The sequence below is a fragment of the Lontra canadensis genome, unplaced genomic scaffold (assembly GCF_010015895.1).
Source record: "Lontra canadensis isolate GAN:19392208 unplaced genomic scaffold, GSC_riverotter_1.0 scaffold28, whole genome shotgun sequence".
Taxonomy (NCBI): domain Eukaryota; kingdom Metazoa; phylum Chordata; class Mammalia; order Carnivora; family Mustelidae; genus Lontra; species Lontra canadensis.
The window spans coordinates 4,916,649-4,932,018 of NW_022631022.1; the positions used below are offsets into that span (position 1 = coordinate 4,916,649).

At 47.4% G+C, this 15,370-nt stretch overlaps 1 protein-coding gene across 5 annotated transcripts in view; it reads left to right on the forward strand.

The window, feature by feature from the left end:
* The window catches only part of DAPK2 (death associated protein kinase 2), a 118,754-nt gene that overhangs the window by 48,643 nt on the left and 54,741 nt on the right, over nucleotides 1-15,370 (forward strand). The window lies entirely within an intron of this gene.

Here is a 15,370-nt window from a genome sequence, read left to right on the forward strand (position 1 = left end):
GCTGTGACGCAGGTGGACTCCTACTTCTGTCTCACCAGAGCCGCAGCCACAGGAAAGCCTGGGGCTTTGTAGAGGTCTCTTTTGCTATGGATATTGATACCTCAGGAGTCTGAGTATGGGAGGAGCCGTGGGGAAAAAACTCAGGCATACCTGGTTGCTGGGGTGTCTGTGCAAGGAGCAGAGTTCCCTCTGCCTCTGTAGCGAAAAGCAGGAGGCTGCGTTGTAAAGGGAAGTTCGCTGTAGAGGGTATGGTGTGTGGTTTCCCGCTGAGTCTTATGGGGCTTTCCTGTGTGTGTGTGTGTGTGTGTGTGTGTGCGCGCGCGTGATGCTACTCTAAGGCCTTGTGTGCAATTTCTTTTTTATTTAGCTACGGTCATAGGTCTTACTTTGCTAAAAATTTAAGAAAGAAAGAATGAAAAGAAAAAGAGCTCTGCTACCAGAAAAAGTTTGGAAATCCTTGCCATCCTAGAACAGGTGCTGAGAGATCCAGGGTCTCAGGCCGCTCCTGTGTGAATTGCTCTGTGACCTTGGACAAGCTCTGAGTGTTTCCTCAACTGTCAGAGGGGTCCTTCCTCTCCCCTGTGGTTTGACCCTGCAGTTCGTGAGAAGCAGCTGTTGGCAGCTGTGGAAGCAGGACGGTCCCTCCCACTCCCCAGCTGTGCCCTGGCCAGGGTGGGGTCTGACACCTAGCCTGTGGATCCGCCTGGACCCTGGTCCCAGCCTGGTCAGATAATTCCTCAGCTGGAGGGGAAGGGGAATTGACCAAATTACTTTCCATCTTACTTGCTGCTGGGATCATGAGAAAGTTCCTTACAAAACAGAGAGGGGACTGGGTGGGTTGTCAGCAGACTATACATGAAATGCTCCTGAGCTGAGTTTAGTGTGTGTCAAAGAGGCACCTACTGTGTACCCCATGTGAGCTTAGGTATCCTGGAGGTAAAGAGGGGCTCGACAAAACAGCTCTGTCCTCAGAGAGCACGGGAGAGGAGACACACAGCATGTTTAGAAAAGAGATTTGCGAGGGTGCCTTCTTCGAATATGTTGTGGTTCTTACATGAGTCGGGACCTGCCTCTTGCTCCCGCTGCCTCTCGGTGTCCCTGGTGCCTACACTCCAGACTCAGTTACACAACTCACATGCACTGAGCATTGATAAATGTCAGAAACACAACAGTGAGCAAGACATTGCCTCTTAGGAGTTTATATCTCCGAAGGATGGGAGGAAGGCATGGCAGGTGGGATTCAGGCAAGTAGACACTCAGACTAGCCCAGGGCAGGAAGAACTGTGGTGAATGCTGTGTTGCGTACATAGAGGGCACCTGTTGCCACAGTCATGACAATGGCAGCCCTCTTGCCTGCACTCCCTGGCAATTCCCCAGGGTCTTCTCTGGGGGTGGGCCACCCAACAGAGACCCAGGGACCCAGGTAGAGAGCTTTGGTGATCCGGGGACCCTCCTCTGTGTGTAAATAAAGCTCACCAGCCAGACCCAGCATCCAGCAGAATACCCCACAGAGCCCTGACCTGCAGGAAATGGTACAGTGGCAGAAGACCCAAGGGAGACAGTCTGTCCCCTGGCTGTCCTGATCTCTGATGGGTCAAGACGTGGCCTGGCTTCTCACTCTACTCTGGAGGGAAAGCTGGAATCTGCCAGCTCTCAAGATAAGCCAAGAATGTACCCGTCTGGCCAGTCTGCGGCCCGTGCGGGACACATGTGGGGCCCATGTGGGGCCCTTGTGGGGACGGGTGACTGCTCTGTTGGCCTGTTTCCCTAAGGGTAGAAGTGATTTTATGAGATCCTGAGGGGGCAAGAAAGGGCAGCCTGCAACCATGGGGGAAAACATCTTCTCTGAATTAGGATATTCCTTGTCTGATTTATTCATCTTTCACATTCAGAAACTGTTCACCGGGCAAGAAGGTTATGCCAGGCTCCTTGTATTTCTCTAATTAAGATCTCTCAGCAGTCCTGCAACGTAAGTGTATTCTTTCCATTTTGCAGGTGAGGAGACTGAAGCCCAGAGAGCTAAAACTGAGGTCATATTTCTGACCTCCATATTTGTATGTTTACCATACGGCGCAAGCTGTTCTGAGCCCTTAGATCTGTCAATGTGGGTAATCCTCATCTGGGAGGTGGCTGTCATAACATTTTACTGAGGAAGAGACAGAGGCACAGAGAACTTAAGAAACCACCCAAGTCTCCAGAGCCAGTAACGGAACCGGGCTGGTGTCCTCCGGGGGTCCTTCCTAGATCCGAGCCCCCTGCTCCCTCAGAGCACTGCTGGCTAACCTCTGGCCCTCTGTGACTCCAGCATGGGTCACATGCGCAAGGACAAGGCTGCACTGAAGCAGCTGGTGAGGGAGGCCATGTGGGTGGATTTCTAGAGGGAAGAGGCCCTGGGCTGGGGGACTGTTCTAGATTGCAATTTGGCTTGACGGAGGTAAAAATGAATCACATTAGATGTGACCCGTTCGCTTCCTGTGTTCTGACAATTAGGTTCAGAGGCAACGTGCCAGGCCGACTTAGAGCAGCCTAGTTAGAGGAATTGAGAAGGAGCGGCAGCCTCGAGGGCGCCGGGTAGCTGGTAATTGGGGTTGGTGATGACAGGAGGTGGCAAAGCCTCAACGCTGAGCCACTTGCCCAGCAGAGTTTTCTGGCTTCTGCTGGGGAGACAGGGAGGGGTGGGAGGAGGGTTGAGAGAGAAATCTTGTTTCCAAGAGGCCTTGGACCTGTTCCTCCACACCCACCCTACCTCCAGGCTTGTGGGAGACTGGGTGTGGACCTAAAGTCAAATCCATCTGAGGGTGGGGAAGAGGGGATGGGCCACCTGTGAGCTGGGGACAGAAGGGGGATGGAAGCGTCACCATCTTATTCCTGTGGGAAATGGCTCCTTCTCTGAGATCCATCATCTTGGCTATTGGGATGAACCTTAAGTGTTTGGGTGGTTCTGTCTTGGACCTTTAACAGTTTGGAGGCTGTGAAATGGGCCGAGTTCCGTCTTTGCAGGTGTGCTCCCCAGCTCACTGTCTTTCTCTTGCTGGAGGGATGGTGACACAGAACCACTTACAGTTAGTTCTTCTTGTTCATGTGTGTTGCGGTTGGAGACAACATAGGATAAGAGGCACATAGACAGAATTGGAAAATGAAAGTAGAAGATCCAAAAGCCACAAGCCCTCCAAAGATTATGATTTATCAAATCTGTGGTAAGGCCTGGGGATCTGCATTTGAAAGACTTTGTTTGTTTATTTAGAGCTGAGGGAGGGGCAGAGGGAGAGAGAGAATCCCAAGTAGGCTTCATGCTGAGTGCAGAGCCTGGCAGGGCGCTTGATCTCACAACCCATGAGGTCATGACCTGAGCCGAAACCAAGAATTGGGCGCTGAACTGACTAAGCCACCCAGGCTCCACATTTTAAAAAAGGACTTTATTTATTTATTTATTTATTTATCTATCTAGTTCTATATTTATATATGTATTTATTTATAGACAGAGTGAGAGCACAAGTGGGCATCTATTTTAAACGAGCTCCCCAGATAATTCTGAAACACCCCCAAGTCTAAGTACCACTGGTGTGAAGGAAGGAAGAAGGAAGTACACCCAAGATCTAGGCCCTCACAGTGGTCATCACTGACCACAAAGATAACAAGAAGGAAATAAGGTAATGTCATTTTCATTTTCTGAAATGAGGAAGGGTATCAGTTTTTCAGGGTAGCCAGACATCTTCAAGGAGCTGATTTCTGAAAGAAAGCCATTAGGCGTATCCTGGGACAAAGGATGCTAAATGACATAATGGATAATTGGGGGGCAGGAGAGATGCTTTGTGTCCCTCAAGGTCTGTTGTGCCAGCCACCCCGCAGCTGTGGCCCCTGTAGGGGGCACCAGGCCCACTCTGCTTTAGGACATGGCATTACTCTGAGATGCCATGCCTTCCTGCAGTCAGTGGGGAGGGGGCATTGCCAGGAGGAAAAGTGAGGTGACTTTGAGGAAAGGAGCACGTGTGGGGGATGAGAGATGGCGGTGGTTCTTCTGGGCCTGCTCAGTGAGTCTGAAGGTATAGCCTGAATCAGGTCCCTAGGTAACCAACCAAGTGAAGAGTTTCACCCCAGGGCTCAAGCCACTTCCCTTCATGGTGCCCCTAAAGCACAGCATCTGGGTGATTGAAGTGACAGGGGGAGGGAGAGGTAAAGGGGAAAAACTGGTTAACACCACCTTGATGCTGAGAAGACCTGAAACTCCTCTGTAGACAATTCAATCAGTTGGGGAAGATCTTTGCAATGTATGTGACAAATGAATACCACAAGTACATAAAGAGCTTTCGTAAACACTAAGAGAAAGGCCAACACTCCAGTAGAAAAATTAGCAAAGCATATATGAGTATGCAGTTCAGATCACCCATAAACATAGGAGAGATGTTCATTCTCACTAATAATCAATTACAAGTCAATTACCTTCTTTTTACAAGTTAATTAACTTCATTCAGGTTAAAACAACAAATGTGATATCATCTTTCGAGTATCTAGATGGTAAAGCCGAAAAAAGTAATGAGCCAGTATTTGGCGAGATGCATATAGTGGGAAATGCAGGGGTTAACAATATTTATGGCTGTTAGGAATCTTAGTAGCACAGTCTTTTTTGGAAAATAATTTGTCAGCATGAAAAACCTTAAAAATGTACATAACCTTTGGCTAAGGACTCTATTTCCTGGAATTTATCTTAAGGAAAGAAAATCAGGGACATATACAAAGATTTATATGTAAGGGTATTTAGAACAGTGTTATTAATTACATTAACAGTTGGAGGTAAAATAGATGTCCAAAATTAAGAATTTGCTTTTAAAACCATAGTTTATCTGTAAAATGGGTTATTAGGTAGCCATTTAAAATCAGGTAGTCAAGGAATTTTTAATTATGTAGGAAAATGTGAAGTGGATATATTGTTAAGTGAAGCATGTAAAAAAGCAGGTTCCAAAATAGTACTTAAGGTATCATTCCTGTTATATTAAAAAAATTAAGAAACCAATAGAAAATACTATGTGATGCACTGAAAAAAATCCAGAGAACAGACACCAAATAACAATGATTGTCTCACGAAGGCGTGATTAAGGAGGTTTTTAGCCTCCTCTTTGTGCTTTTCTGTGTTTGCTTTCTTTTCTCTTAGATAATGAACATGCTGCTTTTGTAATAAAAAAAAAAAATACCAGGAACATGTTCTTTTTTAAGTGACTCTGCCAGTAATGCTCCTGCTACATTGAGGGCTGGCTGTGGGTGATCACTTCACCACACTTCCTGCTGCCTCCATTTAAATCTTCCTTTCTCCAATCTCTGCATCCTCGCTGACATCTGTTGTTTCCTGAGTTGTTAATTTTAGTCTTTGTGTGAGGTGGTATCCCATTGTGGTTTTGGTTTGTGTTTCCCTGATGCCAAGTGATGTTGAGCTTTTTTTCATGGGTCTGTTAGCCATTTGGATGCAGAGAGAGAGGAACGCTCTTACACTGTTGGTGGGAACACAAACTGGTGCAGCCCATTTGGAGGTTGGAAAACAGTATGGAGGTTCCTCAGAAAGTTCAAAACAGAACTACCCTACGACCCAGTAACTGCACTGCTAGGTGTTTATCCACAGGATACAAACATAGTGATTCAAAGGGGCACATGCACCCCAAAGTTGATAGCAGCGATGTCCACGATAGCCAAAATACAGAAAAAGCCCAGATGTCCATTGACAGATAAATGGATAAGGAAGATGTGGTATATATCTAAGATGGACGGTTACTCAGCCATCAAAAATTAATGATACCTTACCATTTGCAGTGACGTGGATAGAACTAGAGGGTATGATGCTAAGCGGAATAAGTCAGAGAAAGACAAATACATATGATTTCACTCTGTGTGAAATTTAAGAACTAAAACAGATGAACATAGGGGAAGGGAAGGAAAAATAAAATTAGACAAAAACAGAGAGGGAGGGAAACCATAAGAGACTCTTAACTGTAGGAAACAATCCCCCTTGCTGGAGGGAAGGTGGGTGTGGGTTGGGCTAACTGGGTGATGGACATTAAGGAGGGCACTTGATGTAATGAGCACTGGGTGTTATATGCAACTGATGAATCACTAAATTCTATCCCTGAAACTAATAATATGGTACATATTAACTAAATGGAATTTAAATAGAAAATTTTTTAAAATGAAAAAAATTTTCCTTTCTGCAAGCCCTGGCTGCCTCCCTGCTGTGTGCTGAGTGCTGAGTGGGGTCTGTGAGAGTTCTTACTCTCGAGGTTCTTAGGGGCTGGTTAGCCGTGAAGGGCTAAGGTCTAGATCATTTGCTATAGACATGCCTTTGGCCTTTGGTGTGTTCAGCATTTTGCTGGATATAAAGATGGTATAGGGGCATTTGCTAAGAGTGCCTGAGATCTGGTTTTCTTGCCCCAAACCCTAATCCTCTTCTTTCTTTGGAAATTTATTTGGTTAACACAGGACTGATAATTCTCAGTAGCCTCAGCGCATGGCTGGGCCCTGTGTTGTGGGAAACTAGGAAGTCACCATCTATATCTCAAAAGGATAGATCCATGTGACTTACTGACCTGCATCAGAGAATCCTAAGAGGGCCAGCTGGGATGGAGCTACCTCCATCCCTGTGGACCTGAATGAGACATCTGGTCTAACTCTTCATTTCTCAGAGAAGAAAACTGAGGCCCCAAGAGAGAAGAGAACTTGGTAGTTGGTAACAGAGCCAGGACTCCTAAACTTGTGCTCTGCCCACAGTCAGCCCTGAGTGTTTGGGAGATGTGATCTGGGCCATTGTCAAGTAATGGCAAGGAAGCGAACTTTGGGAGAAAAAATTCACTGAAATTCTGAGAAACAGAGAATGGCAAGGAACTGAGTGTATCAATGAAGAAGTTACAACAAGAATTCCTAGGACATTAAGACCCAGGGGGACAGGGACGCCTGGGTGGCTCAGCTGGTTAAGCGTCTGCCTTTGGCTCAGGTCATGATCTCAGGCTCCTGGGATGGAGCCCCGCCTCGGGCTCCCTGCTCAGCGGGGAATCTGCTTTTCCCTCTCCCTCTGCCCCTCCTCCCTGCTCATTCTCTCTCTCTCTCTTTCAAATAAATTTTAAAAATCTAAAAAAAAAAAAAATAGGATCCAGAGGTACAGAAGAGAACCACCAAGAAATAACTGGTCATGATTCGTTCACACACCCACATTCACATACACAGACACACATAGGCAGTTCTCTGTAGAGCCACTTATTTGGTGTGAATTTTAGGAAAGTGGAAAGACCTTTTTATCTCCAAGGAATTTCTCCACTTTCCCACTGTGGTCCTAAACCTGCCACCTTAAAGTCCCCCTTGGTCAAGGACGCTGTTAAAATGTGAATGTGTTGCTTTGGAAGGAGGTCAGATGAACCCTTGGGAATCCTTTAACACTTTCTGTGAGTTATGGAAAGAATCCCAGAGCGATGTGGGCCACGGGGAGGTGAATATTCACAGAAGACAGGATAGGCACAGAACTCTGCACTCAAGGGGATTCTAGAAGATAAACTGCTTATTTCGCCCTTTCTTGAGGATGAACTTGTACCCCCACAGGAATGGCAGAACCTCCGCCATCTTGGATTTTTTGGTCTTCCTTGGCTGTGCCGTTCTTGCTCTGCACAGTGAGCTCACACTTAAGTTCTCATCTCTTATGGTCCAGTCTCTTGGGCTTTGCCAGGCTCTGAAGGCCAATGGGCTGACATTTCTAGGATCGAGCTAGCTGACCCCTTCTGTGGAAGTTCTTTCACAAATCAAACGTACATCTGATTGTCAGGAACCAGGTGGTGAGAAGGGGGCCCAGCCCAAGTGAACATCGTTGTCTGCTGACCTCTTACTCTTGCCTTCCTTCCGCTCCCACAGAGGAGAGGAAAGGGCAAGCATAGCCTTGTAATGTATATTCTCGACAAAGTGGCCACTCGCCAGCAAGGAAGTGAGGTAGAGAGGTGGTGACTTGGGGCCTCCATAGAATACAGCATTTGTGTCCCCCTCTCTGCTTTTCCAGCTTTGGTGAACTGTTTCCCCTTTGCCTGTCTGGATCCAGCTTTTTCTGCTAGGCCTGGTTCGAATCCTGCCAGCTCCACAAGGCTCTTCCTGACCATCCTCCCCGTCAGGTGGTAGTTGTCCTTCTCTGCAGCTTCTGTTTGCCCACTCACTGACCATGACGCATGTTCCTCTTACACACACCCATGCTGTGTTTCTTTTTTCCTTAATGTGTGTTTCATCTCCCCGGTTGACTATAAGTCCTTCAAGTTATGGAATGTGTTACGCTTAGAGCACTCAGGACACTGATTGACAAGTGAGGAATGGAGGAATGAATGAGAGAAGGGATGCAGACAGGAATGGGCCCTCAGATGGATGGTGGGAGTTGTGGGGTTGAGGAGATAGGAGGTGAGTGTGTGGAAGGCTCCAAGCCCAACACTATATTATGTAACCCACATCATGTCGGCATCCAGAGCCTAGAATCTACACCAGGGATTACGCCAGAGGACACTGAGCTGTATTTTCAGTCAAAACTGTTCTCTGTATAGCCAAGTCCAGCTTAAACCAGGTCTCACTTACTTCACGTCTTGGTTTTGTGGGCTCAGGTTCATTTGACAACAACATCAAAATGTGGCTATACTTAAAAATAGATTCTGGCTTTTTCTGCCCGTGGACGCCGCCGAGTAAGCATCGTTAAAGTCTCCCCTCCCACCGCCGTCATGTCTAAGTCAGAGTCTCCTAAAGAGCCTGAACAGCTGCGGAAGCTCTTCATCGGAGGTCTGAGCTTTGAAACAACCGATGAGAGTCTGAGGAGCCATTTTGAGCAATGGGGAACACTTACGGACTGTGTGGTAATGAGAGACCCAAACACCAAGCGCTCCAGAGGCTTTGGGTTTGTCACATATGCCACTGTGGAGGAGGTGGATGCAGCCATGAATGCAAGGCCACACAAGGTGGATGGAAGAGTTGTGGAACCAAAGAGGGCTGTCTCAAGAGAAGATTCTCAAAGACCTGGTGCCCACTTAACTGTGAAAAAGATTTTTGTTGGTGGCATTAAAGAAGACACTGAAGAACATCATCTAAGAGATTATTTCGAACAGTATGGGAAAATCGAAGTGATTGAGATCATGACTGACCGAGGCAGTGGCAAAAAGAGGGGTTTTGCTTTTGTAACATTTGATGACCATGATTCTGTAGACAAGATTGTCATTCAAAAATACCATACTGTGAATGGCCACAACTGTGAAGTAAGGAAAGCGCTCTCTAAGCAAGAGATGGCTAGTGCTTCATCCAGCCAAAGAGGTCGAAGTGGTTCTGGAAACTTTGGTGGTGGTCGTGGAGGTGGTTTTGGTGGGAATGACAACTTTGGTCGCGGAGGAAACTTCAGTGGTCGAGGTGGCTTTGGTGGCAGTCGAGGTGGTGGTGGATATGGTGGCAGTGGGGATGGCTATAACGGATTTGGTAATGATGGAAGCAACTTTGGAGGTGGCGGAAGCTATAATGATTTTGGCAATTACAACAATCAATCCTCAAATTTTGGACCCATGAAAGGAGGCAATTTTGGAGGCAGAAGCTCTGGCCCTTATGGTGGTGGAGGCCAGTACTTCGCCAAACCACGAAACCAAGGTGGCTATGGTGGTTCCAGCAGCAGCAGCAGCTACGGCAGTGGCAGAAGGTTTTAATTACTGCCAGGAAACAAAGCTTAGCAGGAGAGGAGAGCCAGAGAAGTGACAGGGAAGCTACAGGTTACAACAGATTTGTGAACTCAGCCAAGCACAGTGGTGGCAGGGCCTAGCTGCTACAAAGAAGACATGTTTTAGACAATACTCATGTGTATGGGCAAAAAAAACTCGAGGACTGTATTTGTGACTAATTGTATAACAGGTTATTTTAGTTTCTGTTCTGTGGAAAGTGTAAAGCATTCCAACAAAGGGTTTTAATGTAGATTTTTTTTTTGCACCCATGCTGTTGATTGCTAAATGTAATAGTCTGATCATGACGCTGAATAAATGTGTCTTTTTTTTAAAAAAAAAAAAAAAATAGATTCTGAAAAGTAATCATACCTCAGTTTGACTTGGCTGTGCTCAACAATTCCTTCCTTTTCATGCTTTAGGAGTTTTTTTTCTGATAGGATTAAAAAAAAAAAAAAAGGCAAACAAAACAGGCCATAGGAAGGAAGTTAGCCTGCAGGGAATCAAGTAAGCTAACCTGCGAACCCAGCTGCCATTGGCCAGCGTGAGCAGACACCTGTGACTCTGTGGATGGAGGCCACTGGTAGGTCAGGGCTCAGCTCCCTGATCTGGTCCCTGATTCTTATCCTCTGTGTATTCCTTACTGTTGACCCTGAGCTTGGCTTTGGTGGAGTGAACTTCTTGAAAGACTAGATAATTTTGAGAAGCGTAGGTGTTTTCTGCTTATCTCTCGCTCACTCTCTTTTTTTTCTCCCACTTACAGTTTGGAAATGTTTGGGGACCAGCAAAGGGCATGTTTTCATGTTGTACAGGGTGCTTCTCCAGTTTTGTTTCCTGGAGCTCTCGGGGTTCTACGAAGCCTGTTAGGCATAGGGTGTGGGCTCTGAGTCAGTGGGCTCCCAGTGTCCCTCCTCCCAAAAAGAAGTACTGCTTTTTATCTTTTTTACATATTGGGCTTCTGGGCAAGATGTATTGGAGAGAGGGTTCCACACTTCACATAAATTTTAAGCACCGATGTCAGAAGACTATGAAGACATTGGCAACATGGTCAGAGAGGAGAAACGGGTTCATCAGCCCGCAGGCTTGTCTTGCCAGCTGGCAGAAACAGCCATTTGAAGGTCTCTGGGTGCTCTGGTGTTTGCACTTCTGGTGCTGATGTTTCTGTCCACTCCAGAGTCTCCACTCACCTCAGACTGGCTTGGAGGCTGCTCCTGGGTGCCTCGTACTTCTTGCTTGTCCACCTAGTTCCTGATGCACTGCCCACCTGGATTTTGGTAAATTTTTGCTCCTTATCCTTATCTCTGTGGCCCAGAATTCTGACCTGCTTCCTGCTCTGACTTCTGGCAACTTTATATTTCTTTGCCCTATTTTGGATTCCTGGCTCGCCCTTGAGTAACTATGTCCCAGGTGTCTTCCGTCTTCCTGGATGCGGGCATCACATGGGAACCCTGCTTTTCATCTGCCATGGCCCTCCCCAGCATTATCTGTTTTTAAGCTGGGATCTGAGGATCCAGTTAATTGGGGCTGAATCAGTTTCAAGGATAGGCTGGGTTGGAACGTGGGGACCAGAGTCTGTTGGCTGAAAAGAAAAAAGAATTTACTTGCACGGAGAAGTTATGTTTCACATAGTGCTTTCATACACAGTCTCATTTCATTCTTGTTACAATATGGTGAGACTGGGACATTCTTATGTCTATATTACACACAAGAGATGTGATTTACTGAAGGTAGAACCAGAAGTAGAATGCAGATCTTTGGACTCTATATCCTGGGCTAGGGTAGAGGAGATAAGAATAGGTTGAGTGCCAAGACAATGACAAGGATCTTGTTCATGGGATTTAGAAGTGGCCTGACTAGGGGTTAGATGTGTTGGTAATGGGAGGGAGATAAGAGGCAGGGGCAGCCACAGAGGGTCCACAGTCAAATATGGTCAAGCAGATAGGGGAGGTGAGGGGGTTCCATGACACCATCCCCAGACAGGCTGTTGCTGTGGGAATGGGGTGTGTGTCCTCTGGAATCAGGCTGATCTGGTTCCTACTGACTACAGATTTGATGTGCTCCTGGCCCATGCCTTTTTTTGTTGTTGTTTTTTAATTTATTTATTTTGAGAGAGAGAGAGAGAGAAAGAGAGAACATATTGGGGAGGGGCAGAGGGAAAGAGAGAACCTCAAGCAAATTCCTCAAGCAGATTCCATGCTGAGCGCAGTGCCTGACGTGGGGCTTGATCCCAGGACCCTGAGATCATGACCTGAGCCAAAATCAAGAGTCAGATGCTTCGCCAACTGAGCCCCCCAGATGCCCCGTGGCCCATGCCTTGGAGATATGTTAGCTCAAGTGCCTGTTCCCCCACCTGCTGGGCTGCCTTTGGGAAGGTCTTGACTGGAAGCATCTAAGCATTATACCTGCTCCTTGACCCTGAAAACTTGCAGGGCAATTCCAAAGGAATGGTGGCTCATTGTTCTGCAGTGTGGGAAGAGGAACTACAGTGACCCCTTGGGGGAAGTAGAAGGAGGAACCGGGTCTCCACATCCCCGTGCCTTGGAACACTTCCCATTCACTACCACTCCACACACATGGCATCTCGTCCCTGGGTTTACGTTCTAGGAAGCCCTGCCTCATCTCTCCCTTAATAAACTGGTGACTTTGGGTCAGATTACTAAACTCATGGACACTTTACAGTTGACTGAGAAAGGAACTGAGTTAGGTCTGCTCTGTTCCTAGACCTTACAAAACATGTTTAGCAGTGTGCCAGAGCAAGTCTGGTTGGCTGCTGCTTTCTATGGAAGATAGGGGTGGGTGGGCTGGGGATTTGGTCTCCTTGAGGCAGGTCATGATTGGTGCATTTTCTTTTGAAAATGAACACCAACAATAAAATTAAAAAAAAAAGTCTGCTTTTTAATTTTCACTGTCCCTGTGCAATTCTAAATAATATCAGTGATGAAATACTCCTCTTTTCTGGAGTGGGCCCCTCTCCCCACTGCTTGGTATACTACTGAAGCTAGAGTCAGTAGATGTGGTTTTGTGTCCTAGCCCAGCTCTCAGGGCTGGCTCCCTGGCCCAACCACCAAGTTTCTTCCCTAAGCTTCTGTTTCCTTTTCTGTGAAATGGAACTATGAAGGAGACCTTCAAATATTAAAAGAGAAAATAAATATAAAATTAGCTTATAAAGAGAAAATCTGGATATCAATGTTGTGGTATCCACATTGCTGTACAAAATCTAAATGGTGTGAGATCTGGGTCACATTCAGGATGTTCTTCTTTGGCAGTGAAGAATTTGGGGGTGATCGAGCCAGGCTCTTCATGAAATTGAGAAGCTGGTGTTGGAGAGATAACATGGTTTTCAGCACCGAGAGACTGTTCTAGGTTTATGCCTTTTCATCTGATTCCTGGGCAGACAATAGGACATCCTTGTGGAGTACCACCCTGGGCCCTGCTGAGTTGCTGAACGAGGCCCATCTGTCTCGCTCTTTATGCAGGCTCCTCCATCTTTCTGGGGTGCTGAGTGAGTGAGGAACTGAGTCCTCTGGCTGGGAAGAGGGGTGTGTTCCTGACTTAATTACAGGAGAGTGTGCTTGCAGAATTATGGAGGCTAGTTTGTGTCTGGTGGATTGCATGTCTGTCACTAAACTGTGCTACGTGACTTCAGTCCAGCCCCAGGCTCAGAGTCACACACACACACACACACACACACACACACACGTGCACACACGTGCGCGCGCGCACACACACTCCGCCCCATGCCTCCTGCCCTTCTACAGTGCTAGATGATAAAGTCCTTTCTCAGGCACCATTTATGACTTCTCTTGTGACATGGCCAGGCCAAGGTTTCTCACCTCTGCTTGACAAGGGAGGAAATTGAAGCCCAGGGAGTTGAGCTGTCCCGGGTCGGGGGTAGGGCTCTGACTAGAACCCACATGGAGAATAAAGGGAAAGCCTTTACTTCTGTTCAGTTTGTCATGGGCTCTTTGGAGCTTTCTGAGGTGAGACCTCAGGGGGCAGGTGGAGAACCACAAACCAAGAAGGCAGTGCCTTGCCCAAGCCCATGAGGCTCTGATGGCAGGACCAGGAGACTGCCAGCCCTTTGCAGCGTGAGACCATGGGTTGGGTATTGACTGCAATGTTGGGGGGGAGGGGAAAGGGGAGGCAGGAGGATTGGAATATGCATGCTTTGCACGTGTGTGTCAATGTTTCAGCATTCCCAGAATTTCTGATTTAATATGGGTAATGATTTTCATTAGAGATTGGCTAATGAGTGGCTCCTCTCTGTTCCCTCTCTGGATGGCACCCCGGGTGGCTCTGTCCTAACCTAACCTGGCCTAGAGAGGCCCTCACTGCCTACCCTTTGCCCTCATAGCCTAACTGGGTAACTTCTGTGCTGTGTGGCCTGAACCCCTGGCTTTGGAACATCCAAATGGACAGATGAGGGCCCATCCATGAGTCAACAGGGCATAACAGAGAGGCATCTCTGCTCTGATTTTTTTTTTTTTTACACCCCCACTCTGATTTTTGCATTTGCTGTGGATACAGTGACCAGGGTGAGTCTGAATGTAAACTTCTACTCCTGGTACCCCCAAAGCCTAGGGTCACCTTCTGTCTTGATTTGGAGCAGTTCAGCACCAGACCTGTCAGACAGAAATGGCCCTAGTGGGAGAGACAACACTCCTCTCCCTCCCTCCCTTACTCCCCATCCTCCTTCCCTTGAATGTCAGATCAAAGAACCAAGGGAGAGGGTAATGAATACTGAAAAGGACAAGGAATAAAATGAGTAATAGCAGTACGGGTTCTTCTTCCGTAAAATGCAGAGAATCAGAAGACTGTGGTAAGTGGGTTTCTCAGCCCCCGCCTGCACCAGTCACCTGGGAGGTTTTTAAATATCTCAGTTCCCAGATGGTAGCCCACCCAGACCCAGGAGATGGGAATCTCTGGGGATGAGACCCGGGCAGCCAGTTTTGGAATCTCCTGGGTGATTCCCGTGTACAGCCAGTTGAGAACCACTCCTCAAAGGGTCAAGAGAGTTGGTTAACTGCTTAGAACAAAGATATCCCTGCATCTAGCTATGCACTAGAATCATGAGGAGGACTTTAAAAATGACACCGACTCCCTGGCCACACACTGCTGACCATGTAGATCAGTGACTTCCATGGTGTCTCTAGCTTGACCTTCAGAGGAGCAGTAAACTGGTAACAGAAGAGCTATCATCCATTAGACCTGACCGTGGGCCAGCATCGCAGATATTTCCAGTCACCACGAGTCCCTAGTAGGAAGTCATGATTCCCATTTTACAGATGAGGAAACTGATGCTCAGAGCAGGTAGCCACTTGCCCCAGGGGACAGCGTAGGTTTCCTGAGTCCAGGCCTGTCTGCGCTGGAGTGCTGCTTTTGCTGCCCAAACCTCTCAGCCTAGGGGCTGGCCCTCATGGAGCTATTCTCCCTCTTTCCAGTAATGGTCCACCAAGAAGGGCATCAGTGGCCTAAGCTCTCCTTGGGCTCCCCTTGGACTCCCGAGGGCAGGTTGAATGGAGGACCCTCCCCCAGGAAGAGAGGGGAGATGAGTGGTGGTGTTTGGTGTTTGGCTTCATTATTCACCCACTGTCAAAATACCTGCTTTTGGTGGGAGGAAATGGCCTGTATATTAGGACTGACCCCCCCAGTCACCTCTCATGGCCATAGTTGCTCTCAAC